General features: G+C 41.5%; 1 protein-coding gene and 1 non-coding gene across 4 annotated transcripts in view; one reads left to right on the forward strand and one right to left on the reverse strand.

The window, feature by feature from the left end:
- The window catches only part of dgo (ankyrin repeat domain containing protein 6 diego), a 135536-nt gene that overhangs the window by 88020 nt on the left and 30164 nt on the right, over positions 1–17352 (forward strand). The window lies entirely within an intron of this gene.
- TRNAL-CAA (transfer RNA leucine (anticodon CAA)) lies at positions 8699–8818 on the reverse strand. The gene is made up of 2 exons: positions 8781–8818; positions 8699–8743 (listed from the first exon to the last, which is right to left on the reverse strand). It is a non-coding gene; the product is annotated as a tRNA-Leu (tRNA).

Raw genomic sequence — 17352 nt, forward strand, 5'->3', positions numbered from 1 at the left:
AGACAGTGCGAATTGCGTTATCGAGAGTTGCAAATTAACTATCTAATTATCTTGATCATAATACGTTACCGTGATTAGTTCACGTTAAACGACCATCGTTTCCTGTTTCATCAACATCGGTTTAATCCATTTATTCTAAATAAACTAATTGTAGTAAAGATCCTACAATAATATTAACTAAAGAGTAATAATGAATTTCTACTTGTGTTATACGTGTTGTGTACGTTCCTTACGTGTATTAATTGCTCTTTTCTTTTACTCGCTAAAATCACAGGAGGATACCTTAACGTAGCGAATTCTTCGAATATTCGAATATCATAAACGTTTCGTACCGCGAATAGCATTCGAACAAATCGCATTTCCATAAGGATAAATCAGTTTCTGGAGTACAAGAGAAAGTACTCTAAGCTAATCGTTGGGTCGTGCTCGTTAGAGGCACGCTAACCGCTTCGATGCGACCCCGTGGAAGGATTCGGTAATTGCTATTAAACCGGACTAACTATAATTCCCTTTCTTATTTCGTCGAAGAATTTACGCGTACGATCGTCTCGGTGACACCGGCCTTTTGTCACGTTCTCTCGCGGCAATTTCTTTCGCCTCGCCAGAGTTTCCTGAATGCATCCGGATAGGATTCTCCTTCTAGATATTTTATTTGCCCCGGCAGCCGCATTCCACCGGTCAAAACCTGGCAGATGCTCGTTTCTCTTCGCGTAAGGCCAGAGCAAACGGAAAAATAAAAATAAAGACGAGTTCCTAGCTTCTTTCGTTATTTGAAAAAAACAAATTTTCGGTAAACTGGAAGAATACAGTGTTACGTCCGGTGACTCTTTACGTTCGAGGCGACCACCAGCTGTGCACGTAGAATTAAGCGAACCGCAATAATCCTACGGAACTGTCGTAAAACGAGGCTTTTCGATCTACCGTTAAGGCCGTCAATTGGCATAAAGCGTCTTTGAGTCAAGAGGTTCCTTATGGTTATTGCTCCATCGGATAGAAATTGGGGTTTTTCCAATGCTCCCCGGGATTCCACCCACACGCGAGCAGTGGTGGAGCGATCACCATCGAGTAAGAGTTTTCCTTTGTAACAGCATCGTCACCGGACTTCACCGGTTCATCATCTTTGCAACAGTCAACATCTCTTTATCGGGTTTCCATCCTTCAATTATTCACCTACTTAGCTTATACCTTACGCACCAGCGTAACTATATTTTCTACAAAGTTGTTGGAAATATATACTATGTGTTAATCGAGCATTCTACTCATTAAACTACCTTTATTATCCTAATCGAAATAGGGGATCGATCGGTTTCGTGGCGTCGATCGTCTAATCGTAACGGGAATTTCGACTCCCGTTGACGCGCTTCCTCGCGATCGCGTCTCTCCGCGAAAAAACATAGAGTTTTGCAACTCCGTCGACGGTGTCGCACGCCGAAGAAGACCACCCGCTCGGAAACAGTAATAGGATAGGCTAGACACCCTGCATACCACAGCCATCGAAACAATAACCAAATGGTAACGAAATAGGCACCTCTGAGATACACCAGACAACCCCTCCAGAGGGACTAAAACCTCGGTATAAAAACCCTGCAAAATAAGCGCTCGCCCCAGTCTGTTCAAACATTTTGACCCTGTCTCTTCGATTCAAGTTCAATTTCTTCAGCGTATTCGTGAAACGTTCGAAGTGCGACGCGAGCAGATCACCGGCGATCTATCGGTTTCGTGATTTCTTGTGTCTCCGACGTGACAACAACCTCGTCGAAGTTCGAATCTCGCACCATACGACGATGGGCGAGGGTTCTGCGTAGCTCGTTTCCTCTCGTCGAAATTCGTTAAACCGAGCTCCGATAAACACGCTAAAGCCAGATCGATTATCGAATGAAATTTGCAACTAGAAAGCGAGCACCAGGATGCATCTTGGTTCGTCGCGTTCCCATATCTTCGTTGCCATATACACGCGAACCGGGTGCACCGTGGACGCCGATTATGGCAAGGAAACGCCACGTCGAACAGATCGTGCCTCTTGGACTTGCACTTTCGCTACTATGTGAAAACGATCGAGCGCACGCTAGATACAACAATTTCTCCGAACCCCTATTTACAGAGGCAATTTATGAGGGTAGACCTACGATCAATAAAGAATTCACGATGCTGCGAGAGCCAGTCGCGTGTTCGCGTACAGACCTCGCGATTTATATGGTATCGGCACCGTTTCGTTTCGCATTAGTTAACGATTACACATCGTTTAGATCGTGTTTCTTATCGGTCCGTGGTTTCGTGTTCTTCAAGCCGGAACCAACCTGTTATACGCTTATTCTTCTTCGTCTTTTTATCCTCTCTTTCGTTCGCAACGAAGGAGAAGCCAGCAGTCGAATCAGGTTTTTAGTTATACACGTCCGTGTTCGTTTGTCATCTCGTACGTGCATCTTTTTGGATGTTTGTTTACAAACGAGGATCGCGAGAGAAAAAACATAATAAGTTATCTAACCAACCGTTGAGAATTTTGCATCTTAATGGCCGAAATAATGGTATAGGAACGCTAAATTTACACTTGGAATTTATATTAGAATAGTTATATATTTATTTGATGAACGATTTCAAAGATATTCATCGATACACACTTGCACGCGTCTCACCTTCTTCCATACCAGACTGTTAACTCAACAGTCTACATTTCTTTATTTTCTGGACGCCGCGCACACACACACACACTTCCACGCACTGATATTCACATACATGTATCGCTACTACGCAGCTAATCTAGTCTAGCACATAAAATCATACATATCTCAATGCTAACAAGTATCTTTCATGTTTCGCGAAGGAATCATTTCCTAATCTCATTCTGTTTCATTAATTTTCCTATTACATGTTTCTATACGCAGTCTTCGTCGGTTTCCTGAATGTTGTTTTCATTGGGAAATATTCGAACACGAAGTTGCGTATTTTAGGCCACAGAATGTCTACGAAAGATATTCTCAAGAGTTCGACGTTTTCTCAGATGGTTAAATTTAAAGAAAATTGCGTTACACAGATACGTAGCAAGGTATTCGCGGTGTTAGAAGATAAGAGCTGCAGATTTTGCAGCCACGTTCGCCATACGAACGAAGAAGAAACTTTCCATCTGCCATCGAGGTATCGGCGCAAAAAAGCGGATGGTTCGTAAGCATGCGCTTGCACGGGCACAATGTAACCGTTCGTCTAAGTGAATTTAGAGCGTCCCGGAGCTTGTAGCAAGCGTAGTGCCACATAACTTTTACGATCTAGTAATTTCAGTCCGCGGCACGGATCGCCAATTTCCCAGTTACCGTGCTACGTGTCGTGACGAACGATCGCGTGCTCCTCCGTTCTCGCTTTACATGCGTGGCTCACGTGTCGCGAGGCGTGTCGACTTCTGCACGAGATGGTCGCGGATATATTCAATCCATGGAACAGGTTTAAGGGAAAACGCGCAAGAAGAAGACGTTAAAGCCTCCCCATGCCGGAATAGAACCGCAGGATACGCGTTTTACGCGATCAACTGTTTTTTGTCATGACGGATCGTTTGCTAGGAGGCTCGATTGCCAACATCGTGCAAGCTTCTACAAGCGGACACCTCTCTGCTACTGTTCGCCTGCTTCGATAATAGTCTAACGCGGTGAGCTTGGAATTTAACGTAGCGGCGATGCGATCGTTTGATTAATCGCAGGTTGACTGTTGAAAGTGAAGCAGGTTAAAAGCGGAATATTCAGAAGTAGTCGGGAATTTCAAACGATTACGCGCGTAATTTTCGTCGTGTAATTTCAGCTGCGATCATTTCACTTTCTCTTCTGTTGAAAAAAATCTCCATTCTAATTTTTCCGACGATCTTCATCCAGCTACATAGTTGGTCGGGAATTCTTATCAACGAGAGAAAGTTAAAAGCGCCGCGCATCTCGATTCCTCCATCAAAGAAGATTATCTTTATTAGCATATTGCGTGTTTAAATTTTACCGTCGATGCATATATATTTATATACTTATACACGGTGTTTCGATCTTGAAAGTCGGAACGTATTTCGTAGAAGGTTTAGGAATCTCGATGATACAGAGTGGAAAAAAAAGTGCCGAGCCCTGTACCGTAGCCTTTCGGCTCGTTTCCACGGGCGTGTCGGAAAAACAACGACAGAGGCGATCCTTTTAATTAGACAGCGCCGCGCGAGTCCTGTGAACCGGCGTCGTTATAAGTGGCACCGAGAGAACACGGACACAGCAAGAACTAAAGTGGATCATGCGGCGTATCCTACAAAGAAAATCTCTGTCGCGAACATGGAAACCCGGCATCGACGTGGACCGCGCCGATCGACTTTCACGGTCAAGTATACGCCGCCATATGAGATTGTAAATGTGACAAATGAGTGGAACGGGACCTCTAAACGTTCCACGCGATCGAGAAATCGCGATTCACGCGGCATTCGGCTAATACAGATAAACCAAAACACTTGTATTAGGTCGTCCAAGAAGTTTCTTTCGTTTTATGAGGAAATAATGGGCGCATAATGTTTTTCGTTTTATATTATTTTATCGAATTACGTATGATCGATTTTGTTCTATCAAGATAAACGTCACAACGTTTGACAGATTAGATTTCGTGTTTGTACAAAGATGCGTCGTTGTAAAAGACGTGTCTGTAAAAGGAATACACTTTTCGGACGACCTAATAGATCGAAATACGTTAAATACGATGGCTCGTTTCTAGACAAATTTTATCGAGATTTCGTACTATCAGGATTTTACCATAACGCGTGATCGAATTGTTACGACGTAGACTATTTCGCATAATAGTGGCGATACAGCTAATGTCGTTAGTTAATAAACTTGTGTGCAGGAAGATAATATCAAACGACGATATTTCTCGAATTAAATTAATTAACTTTAGATTTTTAAGCGGCCGTTACGCGTTATTAAACCCTTTTGCGTTAAAAACATGGAATAAAAATACTAAACGTATTTTAATTCCATTCTTCCTCAAACTCGAAACAAGCGATCATCTCGAAGCGATTATTATAATTTGGGGCCCTTGTACGAGCAATTTTTCAGTATTTTTTTAATTCACCAAGGAGAAGGTATTTTCGAAGCGAGTTAATTGAGCCATCAGACAAGCGAAATGGACTTTTAATTTTGATTTCATTGTGAAGGGTGCCGAGGAAAGTCGTAAAGAACCTTTAATGTCGGTAGATTAATAAGTACGGTGGCAAAAAGGGTTATTTAATTGCGGCCCATTGGTGCGAAATTATTGGATTATTACGGTTCTAAAATTGAATGCAATACAATCACGGCAATTAATCCGTCGTTGATTGCAAAGATGTTTAAAATCTGAAGCAAATGGCTGATGGCACAAAAGCGAGTACGAAAGTTTCTTTCGTTTCCCCTTTGTTTCCTGTGATTTCCAATTACTCGACTTTATTATTAAAGAACGTTATTATAAAAAAAAAAACTCAAAGTTATCGCTGTTTAAATTGTAAAATATCTTTATTTTCGCTTAATCGCGTTTTATACGAAACCCTATCGTACAATACGAAACGTACTAAACGATATTCTAACGAGAAGGAAGTTCCTCGTAGTTCCGTGTTTTAATTACGATTTTCCAAAGATACGAGGAAGCGATCTTTTCTAAAATAATAGCTCGATCTTTCTCATGTAATTTACTGTCAGTTATCGAGCAATTATCGTTGGAATATGCAGCGCATACGTAACCTTATCTTAATCATCGATCGTACAACGATGGGATTCCGCGGATGATCGGTTTTCACGCGAAAAGAGTATTCCATTAGCATAACCTAATTAATCGATAATGCGCTGAATGGGCGAGAAAATCGAGGATAGAAGACGCACGAGTCGTTTAATTAACGCTACCATGGAAACGCGGCTACCCCATTACGCGAATTATTTCGTATCTTTATATGGAACGAATTAACTATTCTGTATTGCACGTTCACGCCGTTGTGAAAGCTTCCTTTTAACCAACGATCATCGCGAAACACGATGCAACATTCGCCAGCTGAAACGTCTTACCATAATTTATGCAATTAAAATACCATAGAATCTTTATGGTAAGTTGGGCGGTGAAATGACGCGTTTCCTGCAAAATATTCATTCGCTATCCATTTACGCGACAGCAAAGCAAGTGAGTTTCCAGTCTTTCATAATTCGGAATAAAATTGGTGAAAAATGCAGTTCTCAAGTGGGAAGAACGTTTAGATGGAAAGTGGGCACGTTAAAAAGCTATGGAAAAAAGTGGTCTTTATTCTATGACCGTTTTGACGCTTTGTTTTGGCGAACCAGTTTCCCTTAATTTCGTTTGCTCGATTTACCGCAATCTTCTGTCTACATCGGCAGCGATTTCAATTGTGGTTTCGCAGAAATCGCTCGCATTTATGGTTCGGCAAACAAACGTGTTCCTTCGAGCATTAGAAACGATTATACGTTAGTTTCCACGATAGGTATCCTGTAGTGGAAATATTATTTAAAACACAAATATTTTCTATATATTATATCAACTAAGAACATCGACTGACAACTTATAATTAATAACTTGACACGTTCGTTTATCCGTGTATAAGAAAAATTTCAATTTCCTCCGTTTAATTAACAACTCGATCGTAATATTTTCCTAAACAAAAGTGAAGAAACGAGATCGAAATAAAATGCTCGTTCAGCCTTTAAATATTACAACGAGCGAGTAGTGGAGCTTCAATTTCGCGCGCAAATCATCTCGGCCTATATAGTTATTAGCCACGGTTCTTGCGAACAAAACCTCGCCATCCCCCTTTAGCTCGTCCAGCAATTCCAATTAAGCGAGTGCTCAATTAGTCGAACGGGCGCCCATGATCTCGCACACCGTAGGACGCAACAAACGATGCTAACAGTATCAGTGTCGGGCCAGAAACTGGTCTCTAACAACGAGGTGTCGCCGAAAAGCAAAAACCGCCTGAACTCGTACGCGGTTGTAACTCTTCCCCTAATGATACGTTGTCCGTCTAATTACCAGAGCCAAGGAATTAGAAGGGAAAGGTAAATGGCACCGGGTGATGCTGGTTTCGCGAGGATAGGCCATTGCCTGTAGCTCTCTGGCTATCGTTGCTCTTTTCAGTAAACGTCGATCCGGCATCAATCAAAAGCAGCATGGTGCTCGTTAGTCGTGAACGCATGCCACGTGAAACAAAGTCCAGGAAAGTCGAGTCATAAGTCACTGGGCCGAATGACGTTTCGCTTTTAATCTAGGTCGATAACGTGACCATAAGATCGGCCTCTTTCTCTATCTTTCTGTCTGCTGTTCAAGATGTATCGATTAGGCGACTCTGTTCCGTTTCTTCTTCTCGTCCCGGTCAATGGATGATGGACGAGCTTGCTTTGACTTAGAACGTAGGAGTGGCACGGTTGATCGGCATAGTCCGTGGACGTCGATATCTGATACGAGTCGGTTAAGTTGCTTTTTTCAGACCGTCGTCGACGTAGGTAGTTTTGCAAGATTTAACGATGGTCGCTGAAACATCCGTTGATTCGGTCGAAGAAAGGTTAACGATTTTGAGTTAGCAGTCGAGGACCCAAGGAAATCTGATTAATAGCTTTGGATAATGGTATCCAGAAATAATCATTCTAGCGAACAATACCTGAACGATCGGCCCTAACGAGGTTGTATATGTGTGACTTGTGTATAAGTAATAATGAAAATTTAACGATCGACCTAGCATCGTACATTCGAAAGTCTAATAATTACTGCGTTGAATTCTTGTAGCGATTTTGAAGGATACTAAAATAGCACACATCCCACTTCCTACGTACGTGTAATTGGAAATCCAGTGTTTGCGCGTTTCACGGTTCTATCTAGAATGGGACAAGGAACGGTACATCGGCAAGGAAATCGATTGCATCGATAGTAAATTTCATTAAGTGACAGGAGACAGATAACGCGGCCCATATGCCAATTCGTTTCGCGTATTCGAAATGCCACTCTTGCCTCTGTTTAAGGGCATTATTACAGGATAACCGTATGTTCGCGAACTCATTGTGCAGGTCGTGGCTATTGTGTCACGGTGCTCGTACGTAACTACACGATGGCAATCCGGTGTGGGAAACAACGGAAAAAATAGACTCGCCTAAAATAGACTGAACGGTAAAACGACAGAGAACACACTGGATCTGCACTCGTGATGTTAATCGTTGCATTATCTTGGAAACAGGAGAGATTTCGTAAGAAAGATCGTGAATCGAGCATTACGTAACACGAACTACCTACCAAGATAGCGGTTAAATACGTGTAGTTAAGTCGTTACATAATAAAAATGTGGTTTTGATTCTTGACACGATTTAATTTAAGAAATAGAGCTCGTTCTTCGTATTGTAGTCATTTGTTCGTATAATTATACATACGTATACACTGTAATACGAGATAATATTCCAGATAATTTTAGTAATCGCAATATATTTTCGTTAACAAGAAATCGTTTAATGCTTATCAATTTACAAAGTAAAAGCGATTATACCTGGGCGTATGAGATAAAAATAGAAATTAAAAAAAAAAAAAAAAGAAAGTTTGGCAGCAGTAGGATTCGAACTCGCGACGAACTGGTCGCGCGAATATCGCCGTGTTTGAGTATAACGTAGTCTAAAATAATCGATAATTATAACGATGTAATTGCATTCGAATGTTTGTTATTGCATTTAAAAAATGCAAAAGAATTTGTCAGAAGTGGGATTCGAACCCACGCCCTCAGAGAGGACCAGAACGCCCAGAACTCAGTTTTGAACTGAGAAGGTGAGAACCTTGAGTCTGGCGCCTTAGACCGCTCGGCCATCCTGACATGTACGAGCATTCGTTCGCTTTATGGATTATACTGACTTGAAATGAATCGATCGCTATGGTTATACGAATAATTATTTTACGAAATCTACGCAATATTAATTTACTCTAAATGCAAATCTTAATTGAATAAATTTTTTAGTCGATGTAATCTTATACAGCATGAATAACCTCGGATCGTTCGATTTTCAGTGTCGACTGCGTAGTCGGTGTAGGTAGTCGCTTGTTCCACGTACTTCGTACAATTATTCGACGCATCAAAAAACGAATAAAGCAAAAGAATAATTTTTACAAATAATTACTTACAAATAAACGTTGGGATTTTACACGCTATTTTTTATTCGTTATTCGAAATAAAATTTGCCCAACTCTGGCCTAAACCCATCACTACCAGTACTGTACATATAACATAAAGCATTAATAATATTATATTGACGTATACAATACGATATGAATAACGTTAAATCATACAATCGTCAGTCTCGATCCATCGCTACCAATATCATATGATAATAGTAAAAAAGAAAATAATATATCCGTCTGTACAATATAAGTGCATTAATTCGAGACCGCTGAATCGTCAGCTTCAACCCATCGCTACCGATACCACTCGTTCTCATTCGTTCTTATCTGAGTGCAAAGACCCAAACGCGGTGCCTCTTCCGTCCCAAAAAAGAGAAGAAGCCGAACGTTACAGACGAAGCGAAACGATACAGGAGGAGGGCACACGGTGGTTACGATTCATCGTGCACGTTCCTGCGGATCTCTGGCGGCCGAACCACCCACAACTCCGACAATGGCGTGGGAGCAAAGGAGGTGTCAGTGGCCGTGGCATATCTCGAGTTTATTATACGGGCCGACCCATCTCGCTGGTTAGAATGGCCGTATCGAAGACGCGCTCGTCATTACGACCTCGCAAGAGAAGGGTTTCTCGGATGGAGCCTATTTTACGAGCCACGAAGAATCGTCGCCTGGAAGAAGTTTCGTTGGTATCCGGCCGTATTACTCAACGCCTTATGGGATCGTACGGGGGGCTCGTAAATCTCGCCGAATGATTGAGCGAACTACTAATCCGATATACCTAATCCAACGAAAAAAAAAAAAATATGGTAACTCGTAGAAAGTTAAGGAAAGATATAACGCGATAGATGATGCTGCGAGTGGAATTCAAAGGAGAGATGGATGTAGACTCTTGAGACGGTAGCTTCTGGATTTTTTAATTCTTGGGTTTTTCAAATTATGCTACTTGGAATTTCGGAAATTTTGTGATACATTCGGTCGAAATTTCTTTACGAGTATCGATGCTTCGTTTACGAATTTTAATGATTCAATCGCGGTGTTTACGATTCCTAAAGAAAACGATCGCCATACGCTCTCATACGTAAGAGGCAATTGAAAATAAATTCATATCTACAGAAGGAAATTGAGGGAATTAATCGTCGTTTGTTTTTATCACTGCGAAAAACAGGTTTTATGAAACGATCGAATCAATTGGAATTTAATTAGGGACGCTTTAGAGACAAGCGACGATAGTCTCGAGTGAAAGTGCGACGACAGAAAAGAAAAACCGTCGCCCTGGCGTACATGGAATTACAAGCGCGATAATTAATCGTGAAAGTGTACCGGTAAAAAGTGTCTCATAAGAGAGGAATGTCTTTTCGCGCAATTATTCTCGGAAGATAAGAAAGGACGAAAGAAGAAGGACGTCGGTGAATATTTCCTCGTTTATTCTTCATCATAATCATGTTATCAATCTTCTGACTGCTATACGATCGGGAGAAATCGCTGTGACATGAACGCTGGAAAAACTGTGTCTAACCGCGTCGATACTCGATACGTACCGTAAACTCGCGTCGCACTTTTATCCAATTAACTTGACGCGTATCTCACGTTGTCTCCGAGGCACCGGTGTTATTTTACACCAGCCACTGGCCCAGATTTCTCTGCGTTCTATACGGACACACTTTAAAACCCTATTCCGTAGGGTTAAAACCACCAAACCGTGCCACGTGTATTTCTATGCTCAAAACAATTCTGATCTCTGTCCATATCTGTCGTACCAAAAAAAAAAAAAAAAAAAAAAAAAGAAAAAAGAGAAAAAAGAAAAGAAACATAAATCGTGCCATGAGATTTCCATCGAAGCAGCCAGTAGTTGCCTTCTCCGTTATTTCATCGCACGGGTCCTGCTCTTCAGTTTCGACTTTTCGCCACGGTTCCCTTGAAAGCGAAAGAGGAACGCGTGGATTTATACCAGCGGGAAACACGGAAAAAAATATCTGTTCCTATAGCGTGACCGACGTGGAATGCCGAGATCTGGCTGGTTCGCGATCAAACGGATGAGAGAATCTGCAGCCTGGAGCTGCGACTAGACGCAACGTATGCAAAGATTTTATGCATCAGGCTATATCCAGCTGGCTACTTGCGCGTTGCGAGGTGAACAAACTCTCGCTGCTTTTATTCCTCTTCTTTCCATATACCTGTCTCTTTTAATATTGCAATACTTATATTCATCTGTAGCGAGCTACGCTTATTTTATCACAAATAAACGGCAAACTAATAGAGTTTGCCTTCTTCTTTCTCCCGTGTTCTCCCAGTTAGATTGTAAAAACTGAATGAGGGAATACGCTTGGAAATTGTTGTCGTGCTCCGTGTAGCTATATGAGCTGTCATTTTCATTTACGGAATTAAATTGCAGATGCTAGGTACACAGGGCTGAGAGATCGATCGTGGGAAAGGTTGCGAGGGTAATTTGGGTTTGTATATTATGCGATAGAAGGTTGATAGAAAGATTGTGAAATTAGTAAAAAAGATATAATGTAATCATTTTTTACAGCTGGAGTAGAAGTATTTTCTATATGAAATAATACAAAAGATCTTTTTTTATTTAATATGATTTTCCACGTTTATTTGTTATAATTTAATTTTCTCTCTAATAGACGGAAGCATAGAAACCCGAAGAAAGAATAAATCATAACTCTTGCGTAGACTTGCACGTAGAAGTCCACGTAAATAACAATATAACGCTATTCGTGAAAATAATCAGACACGCCAAAGTAGAATACGTATAAACCTCTCTCTCGAAAAAACAGCTTGTGCAACAAGAGCTTTGTATTCGATTTCACGGGACGACTATCTTTCGTAGAAGCTACACTAGTTAACTATTCATAGATACAATTATTAATCCAACTGGAACGTTTATTCAAGCTCTCTAAATATATCGTCGATATTATATTATGCTATAGAGGACGCGTACACGTTCGCGTACACGTAGGTATATTCAAAGCAGGATCATTTTCAAAGACGATAACCACTTATCAGGCTGGAAGTCCTGCGGGGTGGACGTGGCCATCTTACGGCGTGTACGTGAGATAATGGCGAAGCTGCTGGCAACTTCTGACGTTGATTCTCTTTTTGGCCGTAAATCGGCGGCCCCTTAGAAGCCGCGATAAATTACTTTACGCCTGAATCAGGGCTAACGCCATGGAATCCCGTGGAAATGCGCGGCGTACAGAGTTCCTGTATAGCGTTCGTTTTGTTCGCGGGTATCGTTCCAAGTGGCTTAATGACTGTGGCACAGGGATCGGTAACGAGACCCAAGTTATGGTTGATAACGCGATTCTTCGAAAATTTTACGAGCCATCTTACGTTTCTACGAGGTTTCTACAAGTGTTCGAATACATTCGTGAACAACCGTGCCTAATACGATCTAACTACCTGTCAATTACATTGTTATCAGGATAGAAATACTCGAGGGAATGATGAGAATCGAACGAATGTGCATTACGGTGTTGCTAGATCCGTCTAAACGGATACGCGTTGGAACTGGTTTCAACCTCGCACGGAACGTTTCGTACGCGGTTCCTCGAGCCCTTAATCCGACATGCAGATGCGTTATCCGGTAAAAGGGATCTTTATACCACTAGGGGTTCGTCGCATTATGCGCTGCGTATTCGCTACCGTAAATCTGCCAACAAGGCTCACCGGTTGTCAATTATTTCGTTATCAGCGTGATAAATCGACACTGTTCGCCGGGACAATTGTCGATTGGCTGGTTATCGCGCTGGCTCCATCTGCCACTTGTCAGTTGTTCGCTCGACTTCGTTATCAGGTTAACCCATATTGATAACGAGCAGCGAAGAAGAAGAAGAACGCGTCGACACGTACACTTTCGCTGCTACAGAAATTATTAGACTTTTGATTATCGATTAATTAAATTCCTCAACGAAACTTCGTTACTCATCGTCGATCATGAACACGTCATATTCGATTTGATGCTCTTCGAATCTTCGCTAGCGATGTTCCGGTAAACATGCTTCGAACATAACTTGCATTCTGATTGCAATTGTGAAACAAACGCGGACGTACGAACGTACGATCACTCGACGGAATGCTTGCCACGCGTGAAACGATTTCGCGAATTCGAAAGGACACGATGGCAGTGTGCCAGGACCCCCTCGATTCTAATCTCCGGTACCAAGCAATCGCCAATTACCTCGTTATCAGACCGAGTGTCAGCCACGTAATACGAATAATAGTAGAAGCATCGGCCGAGATAAATCTGTATCAGTTTACCCCGGCAATGCCGTGCATTCGAACGGATGCGGTGGAACTGGTTTTCTTCGCGGCGATAAAAGTTCCTCCGCGGATCCGTTGAACGGAAGAGGGACTGTTGTTTTGGTCGAGGTGCAACCGCTATGAAAAGCCTTCAACACTTTTATAAGAACGCTAAGCGTTTAAATACCGTGGAACGCTATTGAAGCCCGACACGAAACGAACAGACTTTAGAGACGACTTGCGTTTCACGGTGTCCATTTATTTCGCGATGACAGACGATTAAAGGATTTGACGAGGGGCGTGGATATGTGGAACGATCTTTCTGCGTATAACGTACGTTTTCGTTAATAACGATCAGAAAGTACAGAGTAGGAATAACAATGGAGACGCGTATGACATTCGAGACGGAGATTATCGTAAGATAATTTCAATTTATCTCGGAAATAAATCTTTCGGCTTTTATTTTTTAACTCTTCCTTCTCTCGTTCCCTCTAATAAATTATATTAACTTGAAGCGTCCTCTGTGTAATCCTGTTCCCAAGATTTTAATCGGACTTCCTCAAGTTTCCTCGTTGATGAGTCTAAACGATAGTAAAAAAAAATGAAAAAGTGAATTTTTGAATTTTTTTAGCGGTCAACTAATTACACCTTGTTCTACGAATTCTTGAAATTACTTTTCCACGAGCGTTTCAAAATGTTTAATTGATTATTGTTTGAATTAATGTTTAATCATAATGTTCAATTCAACGTGGTTGAAAAATTCATCCGATCAATGGCCAAACAAATGCTTCGTACACGATGAATTTTATTGGGCAATGGTCTGATTTAAGGGGGAACGATACGAGGAATAAACAACGTCGCGAGTAAAGGTAGTAGCTCGATAATGTCTTCACGGTGAAGCATGACGGTGCCAGGGATGTTAATGTAACCACGAAGACCAAGAACGACGAGGACGCCGACTAACTTGTGATCCCTGGTCGGGTCGTCGTGACCCGGCTTACATTAACTTCTGACTCCTTCTCTGCTTCTTCGCGTCTCTGTTCTCCTCTTAAAGTCAGTTCACACTGCTCTGATAAGATCGACGCGCCAGAATGTCACGCGTCATAAATATTCCAATAAAACGTCGCAGCTGCGAAGAGACCAAGCGAAGCAATTTGGTCGTATGCATTCGAGAAAATTGAATTTCGACGCGAGATAAATGGAACTGCATGAACGTTCAACCGTGGAATAGAAACAGTGAAATAATCGTAATGAATGTTGCTCGAGGAATATCGATTCGAGCGAATAATAGATTAAGTCGAATCGAAGAAAGATTAGAAACTTAAAAAATTAGATTAATGGGCTGATTTATCAGCATCGGGGCTTCCGGGTGTGTGCAATGTCTTTACCGGTGTTCCGCGAGCATTCCGATTGGATAAAAATATTCTTCGAGGCAATGGGGTAATTTTTCTTCCGCTGTCTTTTCAAATCGATTGCTTTGATTCTGTTAAGAAGATAATGCGCACAGATCTAGTGATTTATCCAGTAATTTCCTAGGATTTTTGAACAAGGTCGCCTAGCATGGTAGACGACTGCCATTCTCCATTCGAAATCTTTCTCCGCCTTCTCCGTGGTAAGACGGTTTCTCCGTTATTCTATCAGCGCATAAATTCTTTCCATTTAAACAAAACAAGGAAACTATCTATAAAATATATGAATAGACGAAGGAAAGGAAGGAATTGGTATTTAATATTCCTAGCAACCTGCAACTTATCTCAAAGCGTACTCGCGCGTGAGTAGATTGAATATAAACTAAACTTGTTTCTTGAACATACATATTTATATTTTGCATAATAAAAAGTCGAACCCCTCGTATGGCAAACATGGCGAATATGGAAGATTGAATTTTTCAATATGCAAAATAATAAATCTTACGACGATACGAATGTGTTTCTATTCCTTTCACGTGTGGGTAGAACTTTAGGATCTATAAAAGGGTTCTGTTGCTCCGTTGGCATGAAACGCACGCATGCATCAGCGGACACTCGACGCGAGTTCACGTGCGTGTCTTCACTTCCTTGATCTCCATCGAGTCTCTTGCTACGCTCCTTGCTTAGGGCTGACAGTTATTATACGCTTAATCATTGTTTATCATTCCATGGTGTTTACAGTGCACATAATCCTGCCGTAAGAACCGTGATACGAATCGCGTTAATGGTGTTTCTAACGGGAAGACGATCTTCATTCATATTTTTATATCTTTTATGATTAGAATGACAATGCCTCTCTTCTCTTCCATTATATTTATCGTAGTATTTTTACGGACGAAAAATCCTACTCGTTGTCCTGTTTGTCGACGCAAGTTCAAGTTCTCTATGGAAAAAGACACCTTTCGATGTTCTTTTTTATTTTTTTTTTTCATATCTTCATATTTCAGTGCTTCCTATTTTCTCGGAAAATAAACGAACACGTACTATCCATACCATCTAAAACAATCTGCGATCAAATTCTTACACCAGTCGCAAACATCCCAAATATTAAACGTCTCTGTGACTCGTTGCCAATCAGCAGATAGGATAAAGTCACTGTCGGGCATCAACGACCTGGACAAGAATCCTGTTCAAATTAAATTCCGCATAAAAAGTCTCTCCGCCAGTCCGAAACATTCCAGATCGTAATATAAACGCGTGAAACATAAAACGTCGAGGGGCGATTCTCAAATGAAATTCTCGGTTGGTTCGCGGATAAATTCCTTACGCCACGCTGCCGCACCGTACTTCGGCGTGAACACCGTCTTAATCCCCCGTGAGATTGGCCAGCCGGTGAGACGAGAGTAAATCGTTGACATCGCGATTGACCTTTGGCAATCAACCGGGTGACCATTGCGCAGCCGACGATACTCGCGGTTGTTTCATTATAAAGACACCGCTAATCAAGTACGTCCGATCGCGAGATGAGATGCAAGCTGGTCTTCTATTAGCTGTGCCAGAGCCAGGGTGGAGATACGTCGTAAATTGAATGCTCGTTCGCGAGGAAAAAATTCAATCTGGTAATCGAGGGTAATATTCTGGGTAATTGGATACAGAGTAGGTATTTAATTGACTGCCTGTTCCATACGAGGATTTGGTATCGGCGTGTTACGTGCTTCTTCCATAATTAACAATTTTTCTCTTTGTTTTTCTATCTTTTTCTTTTCTTTTTTTTTTTTTTTGAAATTACGGTGACCAGTTTCTCGTCAATTTCGACTCAACGATAATTCGAGACATCGGAGCGAATAATTTAAGCGAAAGAGTAGAATTTTCTAGGGTTAACCGGTGAACGTGGAAATTGCGTAGACTTTAAGAAAAACATGGAATTGCTGTAAAGGACTAACGACTTCATTAGTAGAGTTCTTCGAAATATTTACTCTTATTCGCTTTGTATTCCTTAAACGACGTCGTGCGAAATTTTGCTGCTCCTTTTCCACCAGAAGGTTTCCAATTTATCGCATTCGCTTACTTCGAAGACTACTCGTTAGCGTGTAAGTTACCGGGACAGAATTTTTTTATGACGATAGAGACGTTGCCCTAAAGCATTCCATAACCACATGTTGCAGTGCTTAATTTTTAATTCTTTAGCACGAGGCGAAGCGAAACGCGATCGTCTGCATCGAACAGCTAGCATCTTCTAACGGTAACGGCACCCGTTAAGCTGCGGTTACGGTTGACGGTCCCCAAGACCGGCATCGAGTTATGGTAATGCTCGCCGCGTAATCAACATGCGAAAAGGCTACTTACAGTGGCCAGACTGATGTACAGGCGGCTTCCTGCAGAATCTACGACTACTTTCAATAATTGAAGCAAAGTGAATTCAGGAATTTGGAGAATATTAAGCCGTTGCATAGGTCCTAATCGTTGTTTCGAAGAGAAACGATATTATTATTTCAAAACGAAAATTTTAATAACAATAAAAGCCGTAAAAATCAGTCCAGTGAAAGTAAGGATTCTCGTTTTTTTTTCTATG

This window comes from Bombus vancouverensis, chromosome 10 (genome assembly GCF_051014615.1).
Source record: "Bombus vancouverensis nearcticus chromosome 10, iyBomVanc1_principal, whole genome shotgun sequence".
Classification (NCBI taxonomy): Eukaryota; Metazoa; Arthropoda; class Insecta; order Hymenoptera; family Apidae; genus Bombus; species Bombus vancouverensis.